Below are 25,016 nucleotides of genomic sequence, written 5' to 3' on the forward strand. Positions count from 1 at the left end.
GGAGGGATACTTGGATTGGTGGGAGTGGAGATTGGCCACTGGTGGTGGGATGGGTACTCGATCACTGTATAACTGAAACCCAAGTGCAACAACTTGTAAGTCTAAACTATACCTCATGGTGTTTCATAATAAAACAAAACAAAACAAAACAAATTTCAAAAAAAAAGAAAATTGCTCTTGTGTTTACTAGTCATTTACACTTCTTTCAATAGACATTATATGATCATGGTTTATGCTTATTTTTTCTATCAAGTTTAATAGCGAAATATTGATTTATTTCACAACACTAATTTTTTAAAACCATTCATCCTTGGCCTATCATAATAATTGCCAGTATTTGTTGGTGTTGCTGGTTTTTTGATCACTTAATTTGCTTTTTGTCCTTTTCTTTCAGATTGTAAAATTTTGGACAAGTGAGCATATGTTTTCCTTTATCTTCTACAGTTTTAAACTGAGAACAATTGTTAGTCTTGTACAATTAAAATACCTTTGCATTTACTATTTCTTCTCATTTGATTTACTTTAACACATCTAGATTCATCTACAATTTATCCTAGTATGTCTTGTAATATTGAAAGAAACCACCATTTTTTTCAATCATAGCACTGTAGCACTGTCCTCCCGCGGTTAATCTATTTGCTGTAGCGGGAACCTGTAACATCTTACACCAAATTGTGAGACTTGTTGTCACTGATTTTGGCCTATCGAATAGGTCATGGGGAGCTTGCCAGGCTTTTGCTATGTGGACGAGATACTTTGGGTAATTTGCCGGGCAGAGGAATCGGAATCAGGGTTGGCCTCCTGCAAGGCAAATGCCCTACCCGCTGTGCTGTGAACGTTATCTAAAATATACTAGTAATACCAAATGTTGTTTCTTTAACAGTGCAATATAAAAGATTATTTAGTAATTTTCTTGATTTGTTAATGAAATAGCTAAGCTCTTGAGTAACATGGGAGTATTTTTCTAACACAGGAGTCTGAGGAAAGTGAAACTGTTATAACTGTCTTGTAGGATTCCATCTCCCTAGCCTGCTTCATTCTACCCCGCTCTCTATCCAATCCGGTCTTCTTCTTGGGATTCTGACCTCCTGATTGGCTAGCCTCTACCTTTCAACTGCCTACTTTATGACATCATTCTCCCACCAAACCAACCACCAACTGATAGAATCTTGGCAGTCCCATGTAGTAGTTTGTAAACAAATTTGAATCAGCATGGCAAGTGACGAGTGACCAATGACCAATCACCAGTGAGCAGTCGTTTGTACTGAACACTTGTGGTCTTAAGCCGCTGCAGTGTTCAGACGTACTCTCGTACCGTCTCCTCTTCTCGTCTACCTTTCATCGGTATTTCCTCTTCTCTGACCATGTCAGGTAAGGAATAATACTTTTCAAAGCTTTTCATTAGATTTATCATCCCTTAACTTAGCAGTCAAGGAAAAACAGCACATAGTAATGAAAGAATATATTCAAGTAGAATTTTATAAGCCTCATTTTAGCTTGACTTTGACATTTTCTGTGTGATTTTAGACATTGGCTTACTTTCTCTCACATACAAAGTGTTTTTCCTCATTGATTACATTATATTTTAGACATACTTAGGAGCTCAAATACACACACATACTTAAATACATATATATATGTATATATATGAGTGTTGATTGTCTGTGTTTCTTTTTCCTTTTAATAGTGAATTTTTCATGATATCCATTGAAAACAAGTAAATCAGATACCGTATTTTTACAGAAACAAAATATAAATGCTGTGGAAAACTGTTAATATATACTAGTATGTGTTCTCTGTAATGGTCTCTCCACTGTATTCATACTTCAGTATTTTAAATATAGTGATATTACAAAGTAATAATCATTGATCTTTGAGATTTGATTTTAGCCAGGTAATAAGAAAATATGGGGCATGTGTAAGGTGTGGAGTGCTGAGGGTAGGGAAGCAAGCCCTCAAAGGTAAGAAAGTTTGGGAACACTTTCATCAAACATTGACCAATCGAAAGCTAGACGTGATGAGGGAGAAATAAATACGAAAGAAAGAACGAAAGAAAGAAAGTAAGAAAGAAGGAAAGCAAGCAAGCAAGCAAGCATAGGGACGTCGATTATCAAGGAAGGGGAAAACGTTTGTTCAGAATGTTGAAGAGAACCACAGATTTAAAATCAAAAAAGAAAGGTACCAGTAGGTAAAGCAGATTATCAGAAATCCATCCTTGCTGGCATTTTTCCTTATTATCTCTTAGAACACAGTACTTGGTTCTTGACAATTTGAGTATAAAGACGCTTCAGAAATGATGCTTCCCATAAATAGCTAATAGTGCTGATCTAGGGCGGTGGAAGACACATAATCTTCAATGTTTTTATTACGTTATGGTTTTAAGTACATGTACACGCTGCCTGTTAAAATTAAAAATTAGTATATTCTAACTTGAATAAGGAGATTTGATTCATTTGTGTGGTAAGTAGGTTCCAGGTTAAAGCGGCTTCTCATCTTTACAAATATTATTTCATGTGATTTTTTTCTTCCTAACATGAAAGTATTTTGATAATAGTGAACTTCTGTTTTAAATCCTAAGAGGAAAAAGAAAAATCAATTCTCACAGATCCAATTACACATTTTTGTCATATTTGTGAATTAAGAATTTTCCTACATTAAAGATATTTTATTGGATTTTGGTGCTCATTTATTAAACATTGAGAAGAACGTTTTCCTGGTTGATAAAGCTAATTCTAATCTAGGGGTTGAAAGTAAATTTGCAATATTTTGTGATCACTTTTTAAATGGTCTTTTCTGTGTCTTGTGTGATCAAGTGAAATCCTATGCTGTGTTAAACACGTGTTGTTTGCTGGTTAATATTCAAAGGTACTGATGAGAATAATTTTTTGTACTTTCGAAATTTCTTTCTGTATTTTACTCATTTAAAACATTTCTTGTCTATGAAATACAATCACGCATAATCCTATTTTCTTTTTGTTATGTAGTTACTGATAAATCCTTTCTCTTTAATGGACTGGTAAAGTGTGCACTCAAAAATCACCTTCTATTCCATTTTTTGGCTAGAAGTTTTTTGTATAATAGAATACTGTCTACATATTGTATATGTGGAAAAATTTATTAATAACCTTATTGCACTGTTTTATTTGGTTTTGTTTGGGATAACAGCCACTGTTTTTCAAGGCCTACTCTTTGGTCTGCTCTCCATAACATACTGTACTATGCTACTTGCCACGGAGTCCAGATTTCATAAATATCTATATTCTTTTTCAGTTATGTGATACATATTTTTCATGATGTTTTCTTTACCCTTCCTCCTATGTAAATCACATGAAATAGAAAAATTATATTCATGTATGCATTATTTTTCTTAGAATTATTAATAACTACATTTTAGACAAACAGTTTAAGACACAGAGTTTAAATAAAGTTTTGCTTCAAAAACATTTCTTTGAAAAAACTCAAGTTGTCATTTTTGAAGTGGATCAAAAATGAGGGTAAACTTCAATGCATCCACAAGAGTAAGTCGTATGTGAACAGTAAGTAACAGGTACTCATGGCACAAGTCAAATGGAAACCTGATGATTACAATGGTAATAGTTGTAAAGACCCCAAATGTCTAAATTAATGTAAGGTATCTTCCTTCTGGTTTCTGGACTTGTAGTGATCATGCAGGGTCCTGGCCAAAAGTCCACATGCTTTAGGATGTGTAACCTGGAAATTCAAAAGGCACTGAGAGAGATAGTACTGGAGGGCATAAGGCACTTGTCTTGTACACAGCCAATCCAGTTGAATCTCTGTCACGGCATACACTCTCCCGAATGTTCTAAGGGGTCACTCCAGAGTGCAGAGCCAGGAAGAACCCAAGATCACTGTCAGTTGTTGGTCCAAACTCTACACCACCCTACGCCCCGCCCAACAAAATTTATTGGAATATAGGAAATCTCTTTGCCATCTCTGGGCCTCAGGATTCTTCTTGTCCACTGAATGTTTTCCTTTCTCTTAGACTTCTTAATTTGAAAAAGCTTCCATTCTAGGAAACAGCATAGGACTCAGTAGGAGGCAATCTACAGGAATTTCTAGGGTAAGGAGAACTGTCTGTAAGCAAGAAATCCAGGTACAGACATGATCACCTGGCTCTTCTACAGTTCTGTGTTCACTTTGGGAGCACGATACGAAATGCACAAAGTGCCAAAAAGTTCCAGGCTTTGAATCACCCCAAATTGTTGGAATTTTGGAAACTCAGTTGACTGTTGGTACTAGAAGCATCTCGATGGCTTAAATTTTAAGTTCAGATTGTTCCTCTCAGTGTTGAAGGAGATTATTAGTCTCACAGATTTTTTTCATCACCCTCTTGTTCCTTACAGAAAATTTTCAAAATCCATCTGTATTGGGAACTGCACATACTCTGCAGCTTTCCCTTCCCATGGTGAACAATGCTGCTTCCCTAACAGGAAGTGTCTGCAACTACTCCAGAGTATCTGCTCCAGCTGGTAGTTCTGCTTGGCTCCTGCCCTCAGCCTCTGGCACCTCTTTCCAACCACTGATGGGTAGTGCCTATCTTTACCAACATTTCAGCACAACAATGCTGTCTGGAGTGTTTCACCAGAGTCATATATCCACCTCAGCTGCTTCCTACCTGAGTGTTTTGGAATGGGATATTGCAGGAAGTGCTGAAGAGAAATCTTCCATGGGAGACTTTTCTGTGACTATTCTTGACCAAGACACCGCTGTCTCTTCCATATCTATGGCAGCTCGCTATGAGAAAATCCTAGATACCAACAACACGGTGTCTGTGTACCCATCACTTTCTGCCAGTCTTGTGGAAAGAACACCATTTCTGGTTCCACATCAGAGTCAAAGCCTGTCACTTCCCTACCAGGAAGGAAGCCAGGTGTATTACTATCATCCAGGCAATCTGGGAACTCTCCTTTCCGGTCTGCTGTTCTATGACTCCATTTCATACACAGGGCTAAATGGCTCTGCCCCCAATCTTACAGCAACTCATCGTGAGAGATGGTTATGGGTCTCAAGGAGGTTCAGCCCGCAAATAACCAAATACCAGACTCCTACTCTGGAATGACTTCTCTCTGTCTGCTCAACCTATCACAGAATTGAGTTATCAAGGTGAGGAAAACGGAGAGAAGAGAAAGAAAATTCAAAAATTGGGGTCAAATAAGAGGAAAACTGATCGTAGAGAGGTGGTATTCATATACACTGAGATTTTTAAATTAAAAAAAATCTCAGTTCATGTTTACTCCCCTCACTCATTTTACAGCATGTTATTTTCACACTCAATATAAGAGCTCCTAATGGAGATTGGAAGTTATGATAGTATAATGGACATCTAAGTTTCTTATAATGAAATGTCAGGAGCAGAGAAAAGAATGCCACATTTTTTCCCTTGTTATTTCATTTTTTTAATTTTTATTAGTTAAACGTCATGAGGGACAGTTGTAGACTTACAAATTATTGTGATTCGATTTCATTTATACAATCATGGAGTACCTATCCCTCCACCAGTGCCCATTCTCCAGCACCACGGTCCCAGTGTTCCTCCTACCACCCATACCCCCCATTCCACTCAGCCTCTGTGGCAGGAAATGCTACATTTTTCACTGTTCTATGTCAGCAGGCCTCAAGAATTACCACACTAAAAGTAAAATACATTTCTTAAACTAGTGTTTTGTTATTCTCTTAAGAAGTTTCAGAACTCTAATTGTAATGGTACCACTTTAACTTTCCCTTCCATAAATGAACAGCAAGGTTCTGAATACACTTGTGGTTCAGAGATTCTGACTCAAATCATGAAACCTAGAATCTGTACCTCAGCACAAATATCACGCTGAATTAGTGCTTCATTCATACTCTTATTCTATGATATTAACGGCCTTTTATTTGTTCATGAAAGTGAATAAATTGACAGTACAATACATTACAAAGCTAAGCTCTATATGGCACTTATTAGTTTGTAAAAGTAAAGTAAAGGCCCTCCCGTTGATCATCAATTTGCTCGAGCGGGCCCAGTAACGTCTCCATTGGAGACTTTGTTTTTACTGTGTCTGGCATATCGAATACTCTCGGCAGCTTGCTGGGCTCTCCGAGAGGCGCAGAGGAATCAAACTTGGGTTGGCCATGTTGGCCGCGTGCAAGGCAAATACCTTACCCGCTGTGCTATCGCTCCAGCTGTATTAGTTTGAAAATCTATAATTACTTAAAAAAAAAAAACTTTTGTTTGGAGGACGTTGAATCTGTGTCATAGACCGAAGTGCTCAGGGATTACTCCTGGATCTGTGCTGGGGATCACTGCTGAAGATGCTTAGGAGATCATAGGTGATGCGAAAGATCAAAGTGAGGTCAGGTGTGCGCAGGGCCATTGCCTTAACAAATGTACTATCACTCTTCCCAAGTCTCTTATTTTTCAAGTTAGTTTACACAGAAATTCTTAAAATACAAAGAAAACTAAAAAACAAGAGCACTACATGACAAACAGTAAGAACTACAACATTTACCTCCAATCTTCAAGCACAGGACTTGTCCATTATCCGTAGAATACCCAGTAACAATCCACTGCCTATTGCTGGTAGGTGCACAGTTGTTGCACCACTAGTTTTGTGGACCGAATATCTCATTTCGCAGACACTGATTTCTTCCTTGGTTCCTTTTTAGTGATGAATTTCCTGGGGATAGAGACTTCCCTGTTATCACAACTTTCAGGTAAGACATTTGGTCTGACACAAATTTCCGAATTGCCCCCATGTTGCAGTAGCAGGATTCAAAGACCTGTGAGTAATCCACCACCAGAGTTTCGGGAAGTTCCCATAATATCTCCAGCCAAAGTAACCTGGCGCTGACCTCAACTCCAACTCAGGAACAAAAAGTTAAGAATTTTGATCAGATTAAAACTGGGCTTTCAAAACCTCTCGAGACCTACCAGATCCCCGTAGACCTAGAACAATGCAAAGATCTGCAGGTAATGAACACCACTGACACCATCACTCTGAAGCAGGTGCAAGAAAATTCAAGTGGCACCAAGGGGGCCTCCGATGCAGAAAGGAAGAACAAAAAGGAGGCTTCTGAAACTCTTGAGGGAGAAGCCAAGGCCAAAATCCAGCCAAAAGTCCTAAAATGCTTGCTAGGGGGAGGGGGGACTGTTCGTAATGCTGCAGTCAGTGATAGGTGTCCTGTGACCACGGCCAAAACTAACAGCAAACCTCAAAAAGCTGCCTCCAGCAGGATCAGCAAGAAAAAGAGGCATGAGCAGCAGAAGACAAAAAACACCCGAGAAAAGTCTAAGAAAGCTAATTAGTGTAAGCAGCCAGGGAACAAGGTCAAGGCAGAAGAAAAGTCCACCATTGGCAAGATGAAATGCAAGAAAAGTCAACCTGAGTTTTTCCAAGAGGCCGTTAAAAAGCCCCGCCGCTACCTAGGCATACACATGCTGGATTCGGTCCAAGTGTTTCATGCTCTGGGGAAGAAGAGTGATCCAAAACCTGGAATCTCTTCCTCCCAGGTCCTGAGTAGCTCAAAGAAGCCTAAAGATGTCAAGCCATCCTCAGCTGTCAAGTCATAGCTAGGTGCTACAGGGGATGGAAAAGGCCTTGAGAAAACTCAGGTCAAAGCACAGAAACCAAGTAGCCGTGCTGAAAAACGCTCATCTCCATCCAAGTCTGAGCTGCCACCTCCTGGGAGGTCAAATTGGTACCTTTGCCGTTTCTTACCATGAAGAGTCCCCAAGCTAGACCTGTTCCTCAGAGACGACAATCTGTGGCCTCACATCGTCCTGCTGCAGCTTACCCTGCCAAGCCCGAATCTATCAATGCAGCTCAGCCAACTACTGCCAATTCTTCCTGGTCAAACACTCCATTTTTGTCGATTCTCCCAAACTTGCTCAGTCCATTTCAACCACCCATTTCGACCAGGTTTGCAGAACCCTACTATCCGGCCTATTCGTCACCTCACAGCTTCTAGACCTGATCCCTACAATAGCAGCTGGCATTTCCCTCCAGCTGGAACCTCCTCCTGTCTTTGTGGACAAGCGGCAGTTGCCAACCAAATGTCAGAGTCAGTTTCTCCTCCAAGACTTCCGTTTCCAACCGATTCCATGGAGAAAGCCCAATGTTCCCGAGCCAGTCATGTCAAAGCCCATTACCAAAGAGCAGAGACCAGAGCGTGAGGCTATGAAAAGGAAGGCTCAGAAGGAGCGTGAGAACGCTGCCAAACACACATCTTTGGGTGAAAGTTCAGAACTTTATTGAGAGGGAAAAAGAGATGGACATCTCTTTCTACTATGGCTACGTAATGGGAGTAGCTGGAACGGTAGGTTCCACTTGAGGTACCAGATGGTTTTCCTAGGCAAACACTGACATGCCATACTCATTTTATTTATTCTAATATATTTTTTCAAATTAAAGAGATGCATCATAGTTAATTGGTTGTTAATAAAAGTTATGAATGTTTAGATGCTGTCAACTGTGGTTGTTTTTGGGAGTGGCTGGGGGTTGAAGGATGGGATGGGAAAGATTGGGAAGTTAGAGATAGGAAAAAGGGTGAATAGACAAGACTCTACGAAATACAAACTTGGTCCAGGGTTATAAAGCCCATCAGATGAGAAATTGCATGGGTATGATGAAGAGTGGGGTAGGGTCAGAGGAACATTATAGCCTACAGGGCATTTGCTCTGCAAACAAGAAGGACTCAGTTCATTTCTTGCAGTCTTTTATGGTCCCCAGAGAACCACCAGATCTGAAACTTGAGCACAGATCCAGAGATAAGATCATAGCACAATCAAGTATTCCCCATACCTGGTGTCCTCCACAAAAAAATTGGGAGAAATGGCACGATCTGCAGTGTTTTGTTAAAAGAATAATTTTGGAATAGGCTGAGGAAGGCAGATGAGTCTAAGATGACCAGAAGAAAAGTAAAAATTCTTCCATGGAGGCTGTGTTTACGCCTCCTGGCCACTTTTGGAAAATAACCAAATTTGAGACACATCACTAAAAGGTTTTGGTGGTCTATCCATAAATGATGGCTGGGGGATTCGAACTCATACACTGGGGAATAAACCTACCTGATGAGTGATCAATGCCCTCAGAGTCATTCAAGGATGACTCTTAACAGGGACAAAACCAAGAGAACAATTGAAGCATGAAGCCTGAAGATCAGCTCCTGGGAGATGCAAAGATAAGTACCAATGTCCTCGGCGCCTCTCTTCAGCACCCGTAGCTGCAACATTTCACTTATTCCCAGCAATATTCAGAGTTGCTGTTACGGTGACACTTCACTAGCGTGTTTTCAAAATGCGGTCCATTGCCTCTGTTAGTCTTTGGATTTGTAAACTCCCCAAGGTAGCCAAGCCAGTTATCAGGAAATTTCTGGTGCGGGAGCTCAAATTATATTAACTTGAGGGACTGGTCCTTGGTCTTCCATCGTGCCTGGTTCCTGTAACCTGCTCTAAACATCGCTGTTAACTGCAGCTCACACAAGAACCAACGTTATAAATGGCTTTGGGGCTGCGTTGCCAGAGGTACTGGACTAAGACATGCGCACTAGGTCACCACTTCCAAAGCAGTAGGTACCGGTTCTCCTTCAGCCGGGAAGGTGTTGGTGGAAAGAGATGGCCCTAGGAGTCTCAATCGGGTGATGGATGAATGGAAAGGAAACCGGGACGGGTAGAGAACTGGACAGCTGGTGATGATCATGGGATAGTTGGTGGATGTTTTTCAAATACGTTAAATATTATTTGTAAATAATATTCAAAACAAAAATACGAAAATAAGATAGGTTCCAAAGAACAGGTTACATATAAGACCGAGAGAGCTGAAAGGGCTCACATTCATTCTGGAGCTTTCAAACATACCATTTACTAAATATGTTACTTTCACATCACTTAGCTGTGGAGAGGAATAGTGAGAAACAGAATGCCACCAGAAAAGCAAACTGGATGACCACCTTCAAAAAAAGCCAGGTGGAAGGTGTTCACATGGATCCCAAGTGCAAATATATGTTAACAGGAACATATTTTTAACTAACTCTGTTTGGTACCAGTAAACACTTTGTTGAAAATGGGGGGAAATGAACGCAGTTTCTGACTGACCTGAGAAGAACCAGTTAATAGATATTCCCAGGAAAGGGTAGTTGACTGGCTGGGAACAAAAAAACGTGAAAAGTGTTTTGCTACCTTTAATGTATGGCTAGAGGAAAATGATCCCAGTCAACTCTCAAAACTAACAAGCTTCAACTCCCTTGAAAGAAAGTTGTATTAACTGAGGAAAAATTGCTGGGAGAAAAGTCTGAAATGATGAGAAAAGAGACAATAAGGGTAAAAGGAAGGGCTTGAAATTTGGCGAAAACAAAGCTTGAAACAAGAAGATCTAGTGGGAACATGATCTACTGGGAATGGGATCTGAGGAGGAAAATAGCAATATCAGGGATGTGAACAAGGAAAACCAAGTTAATGAAGACTTAGTTAGCTGACTACTCTATGGGCAACATGGTTCCAAGAATACCAGAATTTACCAAGGAATTTACTTTAATTTTCTTTTTTTATATGGAAAATTACAACATGTATTTTTGCCTTCTTAAAACACAATTTGGAGTGTTCATTTCTTTCTCAATATTCTGTTCATTTGTGTAAGCATCTTAAACAACTGTTGGATAACAGAATTATATGATCAGACTTATTTTTTACTTTAATGTTTAGTTGAGATTACTGAAAACTCGGTCTAAATTGAAGTTTGTCTTGATTGGTACAAGTAGAGAAGGGAGGACTAGGGATGGAATTAGAGATTATAGGGTACCACATTTAGTTCCTAATAAAACAAGTAAAGCACAGTGTCCCAAAGAGACTATTGAAAAAGATATTCATCTCTATTTAACCTGTATATTCAGTATTTTCTATATTAAATTAAAAATGAAAGAATGTTCCTATATTTGGTCTTTTAAAGACATTCCAGGTTGGTTAAGGAAACAAACACTGCCTATGAAATCATAACAACGTAACTATAAAAATCTGATTACTACTTAAATTTCCAAGAATGTCAGTGCTAAGAATTATTTGTCTGGATTTCCTTAGTGTACATGATCACTTAATCACTTAACTTCTCGTTAGTCGTCAATTTGCTCGAGCGGGTGCCAGTAATGTCTCCATTTGTCCCTGTCACGGGCTAGTGTAGCGCAATGGCATCTGTTCGCTCCGGGAACATGAAGGGCCTCAAATCGATCATACGTGATCTTGACGAAGAAGTCTGACCATCTAGTAGGTGGGTGGCCATGCGGTCTTTTGACATTCCGTGGCGTCCAGTGGGTAACAGCTCTAATCCAGCGGTCGTCTTTAAATCTCATTCCGTGACCAGCCCATCTGATTTTCGACACCTTGGCAAAAGAGACAGCGTCCTTGATTCATGATCGTCGACAGATGTCATAACTCCAGATTCTTTCTCTCATTTGAGTGAAACGTGATATTCCAAGCATAGCTCTTTCTATTCTTCTTTGGAAACCTGAATAGAGTTCTCATCCTGTTTGCGTAAGGCCCAGGTTTCTGAGGCATATTTTAATGCAGGAAGTACAGTGGAATCAAAGAGATGTGCCTAGAGCCGGAGGTTCGTCGTCCTCTTAGCTATTTCTTCGACATTCTTGAAGGCATTCCAAGCTACTCTCTTCCTCCTGCACAGCTCGTATGCCAGGTCATTTGTCATGTTGACCTCTCGACCTAGGTACACATAGCTGTTGCATTCGGAGATGGTTGTTCCATTGAGAGTGAATGGGGCGTCAGGAACGAGGCTGTTTCTCATAAACATTGTCTTGGTAAGTTTCAGCTGTAGTCCTACATTTCCACACACACGGTCAATGTCGGCCAGCATATGTGCCGCTTGGCTGATGTTTGGTGTTATTAAAACAATGTCATCAGCAAAGCGGAGGTGGTGTAGTTGCCGACCATCTATCTTCACTCCCATTCCTTCCCATTCCAGTCATCGCATGATGTTCTCGAGGGTGGCACTGAAGATTTTCGGTGAAATGGTATCACCCTGCCGCACCCCTCTCTTGACGTCAACGATCACTTCTTTGAAGAATGATGAGATCCTGGTAGTGAAGCTGCAATACAGCTCACAGAGGATCCTGATGTATTGGGCTTGAATGCCCTGATTGGCTAGGGCTTCAATGACCGCTTCCGTCTCAACAGTATCAAAGGCCTTTTTAAATCAATGAATGTTAAACCGAGCGGCATCTTGAACTCCCGAGAAACATCAATGAGTTTGGTTATCGTGTGGATATGGTCGATGGTGCTGAATCCTTTGCGGAACATGGCTTGCTCGCATGGTTGTCCTTCATCTAGTGTTCTGCCAATCCTATTTAGGATGACTCGAGTGAACAACTTGTAGATGACAGACAATAGGCAGATAGGGCGATAGTTGCCAATGTCATGGATGTCTCCCTTCGTGAACAGTAGTACGGTCCTGCTGGTTTTCCATTGGGACGGAACCTTGTATTCAGGCAGGTAGCGAGTGAAGAGCCGAGCCAGTGTATTGATGAGTACTGACTTCAGGTTCTTCAGGTGTTCAGGTCTGACCTTGTCTGGCCCGGGTGCTGTTTGTTCCTTTACCAACGAAATGGCGTGTCGGATTTCGGAAGGGAGAACTTTGGGAATGACATGTCCATCCTGTGGAATTTGGTATGTCGGCAAGTGGACATGGCTGTCGAAGAGATTTGAGTAGAAGTCATGGTAATTTTCTCCATTGCCGTTCTGGAGGATGTGATGGATCCATCAGGACGTCGGAGGGCAGTCATCTTGGTCTTGTAGTTGGCGAAGGACAGGCGGCGTTACGAATACTTTTCCTGGCTTTTGCCGCATCTACCAGTACTTCTGCTCTTCTCTCTTTGAGGTCTTCCTTGATCGCATCTCTGCACTGCTTTGCGAGCTCGGATGTTAGCTTGCGGTTGCCTGAGGCATGCGCCAAACCACACTGGCGAATTAGCTCAAGAATTTTCGAAGATAGGGGATTTTTTGTGGCTATCTCTCTCTTGGAGTTCCTCACACATTCATAGAGCTGCTGAACCAGTCGATCATATTCCTCGTCAATATTGTCAACAATGGCATCTTCCCATGTTGCCGCAATAGTACCAAAGAGTTCCCAGTTTGTGGTCATTCTGGCATTTCTCTTTTTGAACTTTGCAGCCCTTTCTCCCCGCTCTGTGAAGTAGAATTTTGCACGAAGGAGGCGGTGGTCCGATCCCGTTCGAAATATTGGGACAACAGAGACAGCTGTCAGGCAAAACCGTCAATTGAATATGATGTGGTCTATTTCGTTGTGGAATCTTCCACCGGGAGACTCCCATGTCCATCGTTTAGATTCTACCTTCTGGAACTGTGTTACCATGAATGGTTTTGGTTGACATGATGAACTCAGATAGTCTCTCACACTGTTCGTTCCATTCTAGGCCATGGGTCCCGAAGTGAAGTTCTTCAGCTGATCTTCTCGGTCCTATCTTGGCATTAAAATCACCCACAATGATCTTGTAGAAGGTGTGGTCTTCTTTATAGAACTTCTCTAGCTCCATGTAGAACTTCTCGATTTCTCTTTCATCATAATGAGATGTTGGTGCTAGACAAAGAAGATAGAAACTGCAGGCAGTGAGCCACATCTATTCAAATGTAAACTTCCGATTCGGGTTGTTATTCATTCCAATGAATCAATGCTCTTGGCCAAGTTTGTGTTGACAAGGACACTGATACTTCCAACACCTCTTTTATCGCAAGTTCCCAGGAACAATTCTCCAGTGTCGAAAACGGCATCGTGAGATTCTTGTCTTCTTGTCTCGGTCAGACCAATGATGTCGTACTTGATCATTCGCACTTGTACCATCAGGTCCTCGATGGATGCATCTGATGCTAGCGTACATGCATTGAAAGTACAGACGATCATTTTTGTCTTCCTTCGTTGTGGCAGCCTAGGTCGGCCTTGAGATTTTGTCGGCCTCTCCTTTCTCATCCTTCTCAGTGCTGCCATGTCGCTGAAGCCTTTGGGATTAGGTGAATGTACATGATACAGGGTTAGTGTACATGATAGTCATATGAATACACCTGTGTGAATATATCGCTGGTATCTAGAGAATAGATATATAGAAATTAGATCACATAGCTGAGTGTGATCTTAACTTTTCTACACACTCCCATGCCCCACACACCCAAAGACTTGTACTAATCCTTATAGATCCATGACTTTTCTTCCTCCCCTCTCCCAGAGTCTTTTAAAATTTCTTTTCAAGTACTAATGTAATGCGCTTTAGAAAATATTGAGTTAAACTTAATTGTTGTCATGTAGCTTTTAGATAGAGAACCAAGAAAATCTTATTAAAAGAGTATTTTTGTATTCTTTGAAAATGGTAATAAGAACATTATCCTTGAGTCCCGAAATAGACATTATATAAAGAATGTTGTGAGGAATTCCCTGTACAAATCAATACTCGAAGAAATAAATGACTTCTCTGAATGAGGATGAACTGGGACATTTCAAAGTATCAATCAGTGAATCAAAGATGAATCATACCATCCTATAGATAAAAATGATCTTGATGTAATCTAGTCAACACCATTACCTTTTTTTCTTATACCAGCTGATAGCACTTTTAATTTTTTAATTTTTATTTATTTATTTTTATTAATGAAACACCATGAGGTGCAGTTGTAGACTTACATACCTTTGTACTTGATTTTCAGATATACAAGAATCAAGTACACATCTTTCCACCAGTGAACATTCTCCACCACCAAGAAACCCAATGACCCTCCCACCCCCCATCTCCCCCATTTTGCCCCAACTCAGGGCATTCCCTTTGCTTTTTCTTTGTTTTAGGGTGTTGCGGTTTGCAATGGAGGTCAATACCATTACATTTTCAAAGAAGAAAATAGGCCCCTATATGTTCAAGACACTAGTACTGTCCTGCGGTTCTTTCCAGTATGTACATTGCTCCAAGCCAGCCCTTTGAAAATATGCTGGGAAGTACAACTGGATGTTCCTTTCCTCACACTGACCTGGAAGACTCTTGCTGATTCTCAGCCACATCAACTATTTCATTTGTTGCCTGATATCACCTACTGTCCTTAATTTTTTAAAAAAAAATATTTGATTTGTTTCGGGAATATAAAGAAAAAAATTAAATGGACTAATAAAACAAAAGTAAAATCAAACCTTTACACTCTGACATCAAAATCGTCCTAATAGGAGGGGAAGTAAATGACTGAAATGCGTAGTGGAGTGTTGTTAGTAGGTTGTGGACAATAGCTGGATATTTGACAGTGCATGGAGTATGAATACACAGTTGCAGAGATCAGGAACTCTGTACTTGAAGCGAATACAGTTTGTAAACTAGTCATCACAATTATATGTCTATATGAAATTTCTCTACATATGCTTTGTGCCTTCCATGCATGTATGTGTTATGCATTCCTTTATCATGAGCTCAGAAATGCATCTGAGGACACTCGGAAAATTAGTTGCGCCCCAAGTATGGGGAGAGAAGTAGTAAATAATTGGAGGAGAAAGAAATATGAGTTGGAGCTTAAGAGCCATGTAAGAGGAATATATAGATATGTATGTGTGTGTAAATACACATATATATGTATAAATATATATATGGGCTGGAGCCATAGCACAGTGGGTAAGACGTTTGCCTTGCAAGCGACCAACCTGGGTTTGGTTGCTCTCCTCCTCTCAGAGAGCCCGGCAAGCTACTGAGAGTAACCCTCCCTCATGGCAAAGCCTGGCAAGCTACCTGTGATATATTCAACATGCCACGAACAGTAACAAACAGTCTCACCATAGGGACGTTTCTGGTGCCCGCTCAAGCAAATCAGTGAACAATGAGAGGACAGTGCTACAGTGCTATGGTTAATTCAAACGTTGTTTATGCAAAATATGAAAGAATCAAATAAATATTCTATAAAGCTTATTTTACCTATTAAATTAATATAACTTTAAATAGTGTTTAGAAATGAAGTTGAAGAATTTTAAGGCTATAGAAAGATATTGACAATATATCAAGAAACACATGGATTTTTGAGGAGAAAGAACACGTACCTGTTGTCCTTTCTTAAGGTTATTTTTTTGGCTTTTATAGAAGATGTTTTCCCTGAGTTTTTGTTAATCGCTTCCGTTTTTTAGAAAGCATCATAATAAATTATATTTTTTTAAAGAAGTAAATAAAGTTGTGTTTGTGAGTGGATTATGTATGTTTGGAACCTGGGAAGTATTTTGCTATGTAAGTTACATTAAACATGATATTTATAACAGAAATACCGTCTGCAGTACTATTGACAATAGCCAGAAGAAACTATGGTATACCTACACAATTGAATACTACACAGTTTGCAGGAAACTGACATCATGAAATTTGCTTATAAATGGATGTACAGGGAAGAATATCATGCTCAATGAAATCAGTCAGAAGGAAAGGTGTATACCGATTGGACTACCCCATTTTTTGGATATAAAAAACCAGAGTATGAGACTAATACCCAATGATAGCAGAAACACAGGCCAGGAGAATTGGTCAATTGTTGGATGCTTGCCACAAGTGCTGAAGGCGAGCATTTGGAATAAAGAAGGGACTGCTATGACAATGATAGTTGGAAGTGATTACTCTGGGTGAGAACTGAGTCCTGAAAGTAGGCCAATGAATAAACGTGAGAACCTCTCTCTCTCTGTATTACAATCCATAATGCCCAAAGGATGAGAGAGAGAGAAAGAGAGAGAGAGAGAGAGGTGCCTGCCATAGTGTAGAGAAAGCAGGCTGTCAGGTGGGGTTTGGGGTTGGGAGAGGGAGTGGTGGGAGAGAAACTGGGGACATTAGCAATGGAACTGTATACTAGTGGAGGTTAGGTGTTAAAATATCCTATGATTGAAACTGAATCATGAAAAGGTTTGTAAGTTGTGTCTCCTGCAGATTCAATATAAAAACATGATATTTTGTTTCTACCACCATGACTAACCTATGAATTTGCTGAAATTTATTTTTATCACCTTGGCTGGGCTCATTTCATGGATGTCTGTGTGGTAAATTTTTTTTTCATTTTATGCGGACTGAAGAGACAAAAATCATAGGGTAGGGACTTCTGGTGGAAGGAGAGAAGAGCACAAAACACCCTGTTGATCACACCTCAGCAGGGTCACCTAACTTGCCTAATGACAGACCTCCTTCAATGATTTCTTCTTTTGTAATGTGGAAAAATGAAAAGACATTGCAGGCTGACAGGGGGTTGTCCCCTCCAGTAAACACTGTTTTCTTTTTGATCAGAATTGTTTAAAGATTATTTGAAAAATTTGGAGCTTACTGATTTGTTCTCATATATTTCCCCTACATAGTGTCAGTGGGCATTGATCTAGGAAGGCCAGCATTAAAAACTTGAGGTGTATGTCTTAACCACCAATGCCAACACTACTGTAAGTATGGAACCCAAAGTACAATAGTAAAACTTCAAAATGTGTTTGTCAAGGAAATCGGTGGGAATGCAGGGAGAAATGTGTAATCTGTTGGTGGAAGCATGCAGACACTGGTGGTGTGATTAGAATTGGAATATTGTATGACAAATCTCCATTATAAATGACTTTGAAAATCAAAATTGCCTAAATTTTAAAAAAAAGAGAAGTCAACTTACGTCTATATTTCAAGAAAGCTTGTCTTAGCAAATTTTGGCAGGGAGACCATAGTTGGTAGAGAGAGGGAGAAAGAAAGGGAGATTTGACAGTTGGGAAGAGAAGCCTGGATATCATGGAAGAGATGAAAGCTAATCTTAGAAGATTTGGAGCCATCAGAGTTTAGTGAGTTAAATGGTGAGAACATTGCAGTTTAGATACTTAAATTGTGAGATTGGTTTCAGTCATCACCACTGTATATATAGAAAGAGTTCAAAGACCTCACAGACATTCAGGCTATAATAACTAACAAGGGAAGCGTTTTTTTCCTGAAGCACTATGTAAGGATAATATATTGCCAGGAAAATGATAAAAAGTTGGTTCTCTTTTTCAGAGATTAATACATTAGAGATGAAAATTTTATACAAAGGAATCTATCATCTTGCCCTGTTGCTCTGTTTTCTTGTCATCATTCCATTCTCCACCATGACCCTACCTAATCAGGGCTTTCCACATTTCTCAGCAGTATCACCACATAGCCTAAGAGCATGTGTTAACTGCCGGTAGCTCACAGCTCTCATGTTTGCCCCCCATCCAAGCCAGAGCCATCCTTCTGAAACCATGGATATTTGCTGAAGGCCCGTTCTTCCTTGAAGTGGCAGTCATGGTTAACCTCTTCTTAATCATTGTGTTTACAAATTTAGATGAATGTCACAATACTAGTGACAGGGATTTTCCAAACTTTGGTAAGCATAAACATTTCCCTTTCCCCCACGAATTTTGGGCTAGTTATTTTCTATCCACTGCTAATAATTTGTGATAATGAGGAAACAGAACTGAAGTAAAAACAGGGACATTTGTCAATTTGGTGCCATGACTAATCAGTCTTAGTATAAGTATATATTTCTAGAAAAAAAAAAGCAGAAGAAAAGGAGTTGGTTTCTAGCAAAGAATGCCAAACCTCTGCCAAGAAATCCTTTGAAAATAAAAATTCTGACTATGTACTGAACATGATTGACACTCAATGCCTCTTTTGCAGACCACACACCCGAAAGGAGAGAGAGAACAAAAGGGAATGCCCTGCCACAGAGGCAGGGTGGGATGGGGGGTATTGGTGTGGGAGGGATACTGGAATCCATGGTGGTGAAAAATGGGCACTGGCGGAGGAATGGGCACTTGATCATTGTATAATCGAAACCCAAGCACAAAAATTTGTAAATGTACAACTTTACATCATGGTGTTTCACTAATAAAAATTTTTAAAAAAATAAAGTAAAAATTTTTTTTTGTCTGCGAGAGATCAGCAGATGGGAACCTGAGTGAAGGCAAAAGATTACATTGGTTGACTTTTATTTTTCCTTGAGTATATTAATTTGATTTTGGAGTCAATTTATATGAGAGTTCATCAAGACACAGAAATTTTTAGCGCTTCTCTTGTTTAAAAGTATAGTGATACACCATATCTCTATCTCACATTCTTTTTATTTCTGATAGTTTGACACAAAAGATACGTCAAAATCTTAGATAAATGTAAATTATTTAAATACTTTTTTGATTATTTAAAATTACCTTATAGAATTACATTATAGAATTTCATAAATTTTAGGATTATGCAGAATCAACGTGCATGTATCATATTACACTCACTACTGAAAGGCCTACTCTGTCATTCACCATTGTTCAGTTTTTCCACTTTAATTATACTTTTCGATCTGGTAACTAAATAGTCTCATAGTTCTAAAGTTTGTTTTTATTGCTTTGAAAAGATTAAAATTATGCAATTTTCAACATTGGATGAAACTAGAGGATATCATGCATGTAAAGTTAGCCTTAAATAAATGAACAGATACAGAGAGATTTTTCTCATATGTGGGATGTAAAGACACACAGCAAGGTAGAAACAAAGGTTCAAGAGCAATTTAAGGGGAGAACTGATCCACACAATTGAGTCAGGGGATTGAGAGTGAGGGATTATGGGAGATTGGGGGAGAGGAAGGGTTTATTCTTTGAGAGAATGAGGAGTGTCATGTTGGAATTATGTGTATGAGAAACCATTGTTAATTGAATTATGAATTATAGAATATAAATAATGTTTTAGATGTTTGTCTGTCTCATTTTATTCTTTTAATTTGTTTTCTCCATATGCTACATATGCATGAACTTGTAGGATGCCTATCTTTCTCTGCCTGGTTTATGTCACTAAAAATAATTTCCTCATGTTATCCATTTTATATACAAATAATAAGAAAATTTCACTTCATACAACTGAGTAGTATTCCATTGCTTTACCACCTTTCATTTTCAAAATTTGTGGTTTAAAAGATACAAATATTGGTTTTAACAATGCTCTGGTGTTTTAAAATTTTTAGTTTAGTGAAGCTAAATAGATATTACTGAAAAACACTCAGAAACTTGTGAAACAGGTGTAGGGTGGAATGGAATAATTGTTCAAGCGAGAACAGTCATTTAACAAAGCAAGCAAAGAGAGACATAGAGAAAGGAAGCACGGTATTTCTTCTTATGAGATCAAATCTTGAGGACCAAGCCCACTCTGGTAGTTTAGGAATAAGAACTTGGAGTGGTAAGAACTTAACTTGTGCACTTTAGGGGAGAACCTGAGTGAAACTATTATAAGTATGTTCAGGATCATGATAAACTGGAGTCTGCACTTGGAGTGAGGTGGGTAGAGAGTTCTTTGGGGAGATCTGAACTATGGAGAACAGTAATATTATAACATTAATGATAGTATCTTACCGTGGGATTCCAAAAAAATCTGTAACAGTGGCATCAGAAATGATAACATTCTTAGGTATTTGGATTTCCTGTGGAAACAACGGGAAAGCTGAGTTTATGCTCTGGATGCATCCACCTGAAACAAGGTCAACAAATCATGAATGAAAAATTAAAAGTTACATGGATCAAGGATTCTAAGCCCAGTGGAAGGCTAGATTTCGGGTGGACAATTTCTACTGATGGCCTGATGTAGATTCTGATCCTGGGATACGTAACAGAAAGGAGGTAGTGACAGGTATCCTCAGAAGTGAAGCCTCTGAAACAGAATTCATTCATGACAACTTATGGGTTATCAAAATTTGCTCATGGCTGCTACCATTATAACATGCCATTCAATGGTTCTGTGGTTTCAATTTACTGTGTCAATGTAAAGATGAAGTTTCCAAATGGAAGGTAAAAATCTGAGGCCCTCAAGATGATGAATCATAGTGAGGGGGGAGCTGGAGCTATAGTACAGCAGGTAGGGCATTTGCCTTGCACAGAGCATACCCAGGTTAGATTCCCAGCATCCTGTATGGTCCCTCCAAGCACCGTGAGGAGTAATTCCTGAGTGCAGAGCCAGGAGTAACCACTGTGCATCGCCACGTGTGACCCAAAAACGCAAGAAAATGATGATCTGGGATTGATCCTTAGCATTGCAAACAGCATTATTTTTTAATTTTTAATTTTTTTCTTTCTTTCTTTCTTGCTTGCTTGCTTTTTTGTTTCCCTTAGCTTTAATGTCATGAAGGGATCTTCCCACATTTTTCTTCATATATCTTAAGAATTCAGGTATGATAGTGAGGCCTTTAATACATTTGATCTGACTTTGTGCCTGGCACTATAAAGAGGTCTGAGTTCATTTTTTTGCATGTTGCTGTCCAGTTTTCCCAGCACCAGTTGCTGAAGAGACTTCCTAGCTCAACTTCATATTTCTTGAGCATTTATGAAAGATTAGGTAATAATAATCTGAGGGCCAGCGTCAAGATATTTGACTATATTCCATTGATCTGAGGCCTGTCTTTATCTGAATATCATGGTATTTGGATGACTACAACTTTGTAGTAGGGATTGAAGTTGGGGAAGGTGTTCCCTTCTTTTTACCAAAGATTGCTTTAGCTCTTCATGGGAGTTTATGGTTTTGTATGAGTTTCAAGAGTGTTTAATCTATTTATTTGAAAAATGTTATGGGTATCCTTATAGAAAGTGCATTAAATCTTTATAGAGCTTTGGGGTGTATTGCCATTCTGACAGTGTTAAACCTCTCAATCCATGAGCATGCGATGTGATTCCATTTCCTCATATACTCTCTTATTTTGTGAAGTAGTGTTTTATAGGTTTTTTTTTTTTTTGGTATAGTTCCTTAAGTAAACCCTGAGTATTGCTGAATGTACCTTCCAAAACAGAAAGAAAATGTCAATACTGATTGAATGGTATTAAGAAATTGTTTTTAATTTTTAGACGTATTGTATTATGTATGCGTGCACATACACATACATGCTTAATTCTTATCTATTGAAGAGATCTGCTGAAATTATTTGAAATTTCTTTCAAAATGGAGAGAGGACATAAGAGTTGATAGCACAGCGGGTAGGGCGTTCGCCTTACAAGCGGTCAACATGGCCGACCCGAGTTCGATTCCTCCGCCCCTCTCGGAGAGCCCGGCAAGCTACCGAGAGTATTCAATATGCCAGACACAGTAACAACAAAGTCTCCAATGGAGACGTTACTGGGCCCGCTCGAGCAAATCGACGATCAACGGGAGGGCCTTTACCTTTACCTTTACCTTAACCTTTTTAGTTGATTCCAATATACTCAATTTTCTGAGGTATTATTGTGAATGGGATTGTTTTTCTCTATCTCTTTTTTCTCTTTCATTATTAATATATGGGAAAGCCATGGCGTACCAGATATTGATTTTGCAATATGCTACTTTACTAAACAAATCTATTGTTCCCAGGAGCTTTTTTGGGATTCTTTGGGATTTTCTATGTATAGTATCATATTATCTCCAAATAGTAAAAGCTTGAGTTCTTCCTTTTTCATATGGTTGCCCTTGATATCTTTTTTTTTTTTTTACCAAAATCATATGGCAAGTACTTCAAGTACTATGAAGAATAGGAGTTTTGAGAGTGGGTAACTTGTTTTGTGCCTGATTGTATTCTGGAATTCTATTTCATTGATTTCTGCTCCAAGCCTTTGGTTTTTCCCCCTTGAGAATAATACTTGCTGTGGGTTTCTGGTAATTTGCTTTGACTAGATTGAGGAAAGTACTTTCAACTCCCATTTTGTTGAGAGTTTTTCATCATGAATGGGTGCTGGATCTCATCAAATGCTTTATCTACATCTATTGATATGATCATATGACTATTATCTTTATTTTATTGAGATGGTGTATTCTGTTGATTGACTAGAGAATGTTAAGCCATCCTTACATCCCCAAGCTAAACCTACTTGGTCATAGTGTGTGATCTTTTGTTGAGTTTCTAGATTCTCTTTGCTGGTATTTTCTTGAAAATTTTTGTATCTGTATTCACAAAGGAAAAAGGTCTGCAATTTTCTTTTTTTGTGGTGTCTCTGTCGATTTGAGTATTAGGGTGATCTTTGCCTCACAGAAACTATTTGGGAGTATTTCTGTTTCTTCAATTTCCTGGAAAATCTTAAAAATGTTGGAAGCAGTTCCTCTTTAAAGGTTTGAAATAGTTCACTATTGAATCCATCTGGGACCTGGATTCTGTTTGGGGGTATAATTTTGACCATTATTTCAATTTCCTTGTTAGTGATAGGTCAAGTATTCCAAATCTTCTTGGTTCAGCCTTGGGAGGTAATTGGAATCCAATAATTTATAAATTTTTTCAAGATTCTCTCATTTCCTGCTGCAAAGATTCTCAAAATAATCTCTGATGATCCTATGGATTTCTGTACTTTCTATTAGGATACCCCCTTTGCATTTCTGATTCGATTTATTAGAATTCTTTCTCTTTGTTTCATTGAGAGGCTTCTCATGGTTTATTGATCTTATTTATTTTCTCAAAGAACCAGCTTTTGCTTTTATTGGTCTTTTGGATTGTATTTTGGGATTCTAGCTCATTGATGTCTGGTACAAGTTTTATTATTTCCTTCCTCCATCCTAGTTTGGACTACTTTTGTTGGTTATTTTCCAAAATCTTGAGCTCTAATTTATTCTTGTAGGCCCTTTCTTTCTTCCTGATGAATTCTGGCAGAACTATAATCTTTCCTCTTAACACTGCTTTTGCTGTGTCCCACAAGTTCTGGTAGCTCGTGTCCTCATTCTCATTTGTTTATGGAAACTTTTTATTTCCTCTTTGATTCTTACCTAAGCCATCGGTTGTTCATTACTTCCCTTAAAGAAAATATTTCCTTGCTGAGCTTCAGTCTGTTTGATCTATCGAGAAGTGACAAAGAAGTGTTGAAATCTCCTACTAGTATTGTGTTGCTATCAATGTTTTTCTATAAGTCTATTAGAAGTTGTTTTAAAGTATTTTGCTGGTCTGTCATTAGGATCATATACATTGAGGAGGGTGAGTTCTTTCTGATGTACATATCCCATGATCATTAAGAAATGACCGTCACTGTCTCTGATAACCTTTAATCTGAAGTTCTTGTGGTCTGATACTAGTATGGCCACTCCAGGTTTGCGGAGGTGATATTTTCTTGAAAACTTGTTTCCCAGCCTTTTACTTTTAGCCCATGGGTGCTTTGATTGTTCAGACATGTTTCTTGCAGGCAGCAGAATGTTGGGTTCAGTTTTCTAATTCATCTTCCTATTCTGTGCCTCTGAATTGGCACATTTAGTCCATTGACATTGAGAGAGATTGTTGTTTTGGGGATTTGTGCTCTCTTTATGTATAATTTTTGTACTTGTGGGGATTGCCTTAGCTTAAAGTATACCTGTTAATTCTTCTTGCAACAAAAATATGGAATGCTTTACAAGTTTGCATGTTATCTCTGTACAAGGACCATGCTCATCATTGTATCATTTCAATTTTAATATATGTGTTATCAAACCTATTAGGAGTTAATTTTTCCATATTTTTCTCTTCTTATTACTTTGACTGTTGTCCTTCCTCACTCCTATGGCAGACAATGATTGCTAATCAAGGAATGTATTTCAAAGCAGCATGAATAAATAGATTTAGAACTTTAATGTCCCAGAAATAAAAATATGGTTTTTACTATATTATCGTTTACCCTACCCCCTAGGCATTAGTTTTACAAAATAATTCTTTTGGAAATGGTATATGAGTTTGTTTAATGTTGTTCCCTGAATCCTTCATTAAGAACATTAAAATAGAGCCTTTTGCTGTTCTCACCTCAGTCCTGTGTACATCTCCAGGAAAAGGTGGATGGTGTTGTCTGCACTTTGACCACCTTGAATGTATGTAGGATTTTTCTCCTGAAGGATGAGGTGAGGATCATATTGATGATTTCATTCCACCTTATTACAAGTTCAACTTGAATGGAAGGTGAGACTCATGAGGCTCCTATAAAGGACAGAACAAAGGGTCTCAGTGAAGTTTAATGGCCAACTCACATTAACAACATAGATGACTCAAAGTAACCTGTGTGCATCTTTGTGTGTAGTGAGTTTCATAT

The 25,016-nt window shown here is 38.9% G+C and overlaps 1 pseudogene; it reads right to left on the reverse strand.

The window, feature by feature from the left end:
• Nucleotides 1–24,331: 24,331 nt before the first annotated feature.
• LOC130033854 (uncharacterized) lies at nucleotides 24,332–24,428 on the reverse strand (annotated as a pseudogene).
• Nucleotides 24,429–25,016: the final 588 nt, after the last annotated feature.

This window comes from Sorex fumeus, unplaced genomic scaffold (genome assembly GCF_029834395.1).
Source record: "Sorex fumeus unplaced genomic scaffold, SorFum_2.1 ptg000054l, whole genome shotgun sequence".
NCBI classification, from domain to species: domain Eukaryota; kingdom Metazoa; phylum Chordata; class Mammalia; order Eulipotyphla; family Soricidae; genus Sorex; species Sorex fumeus.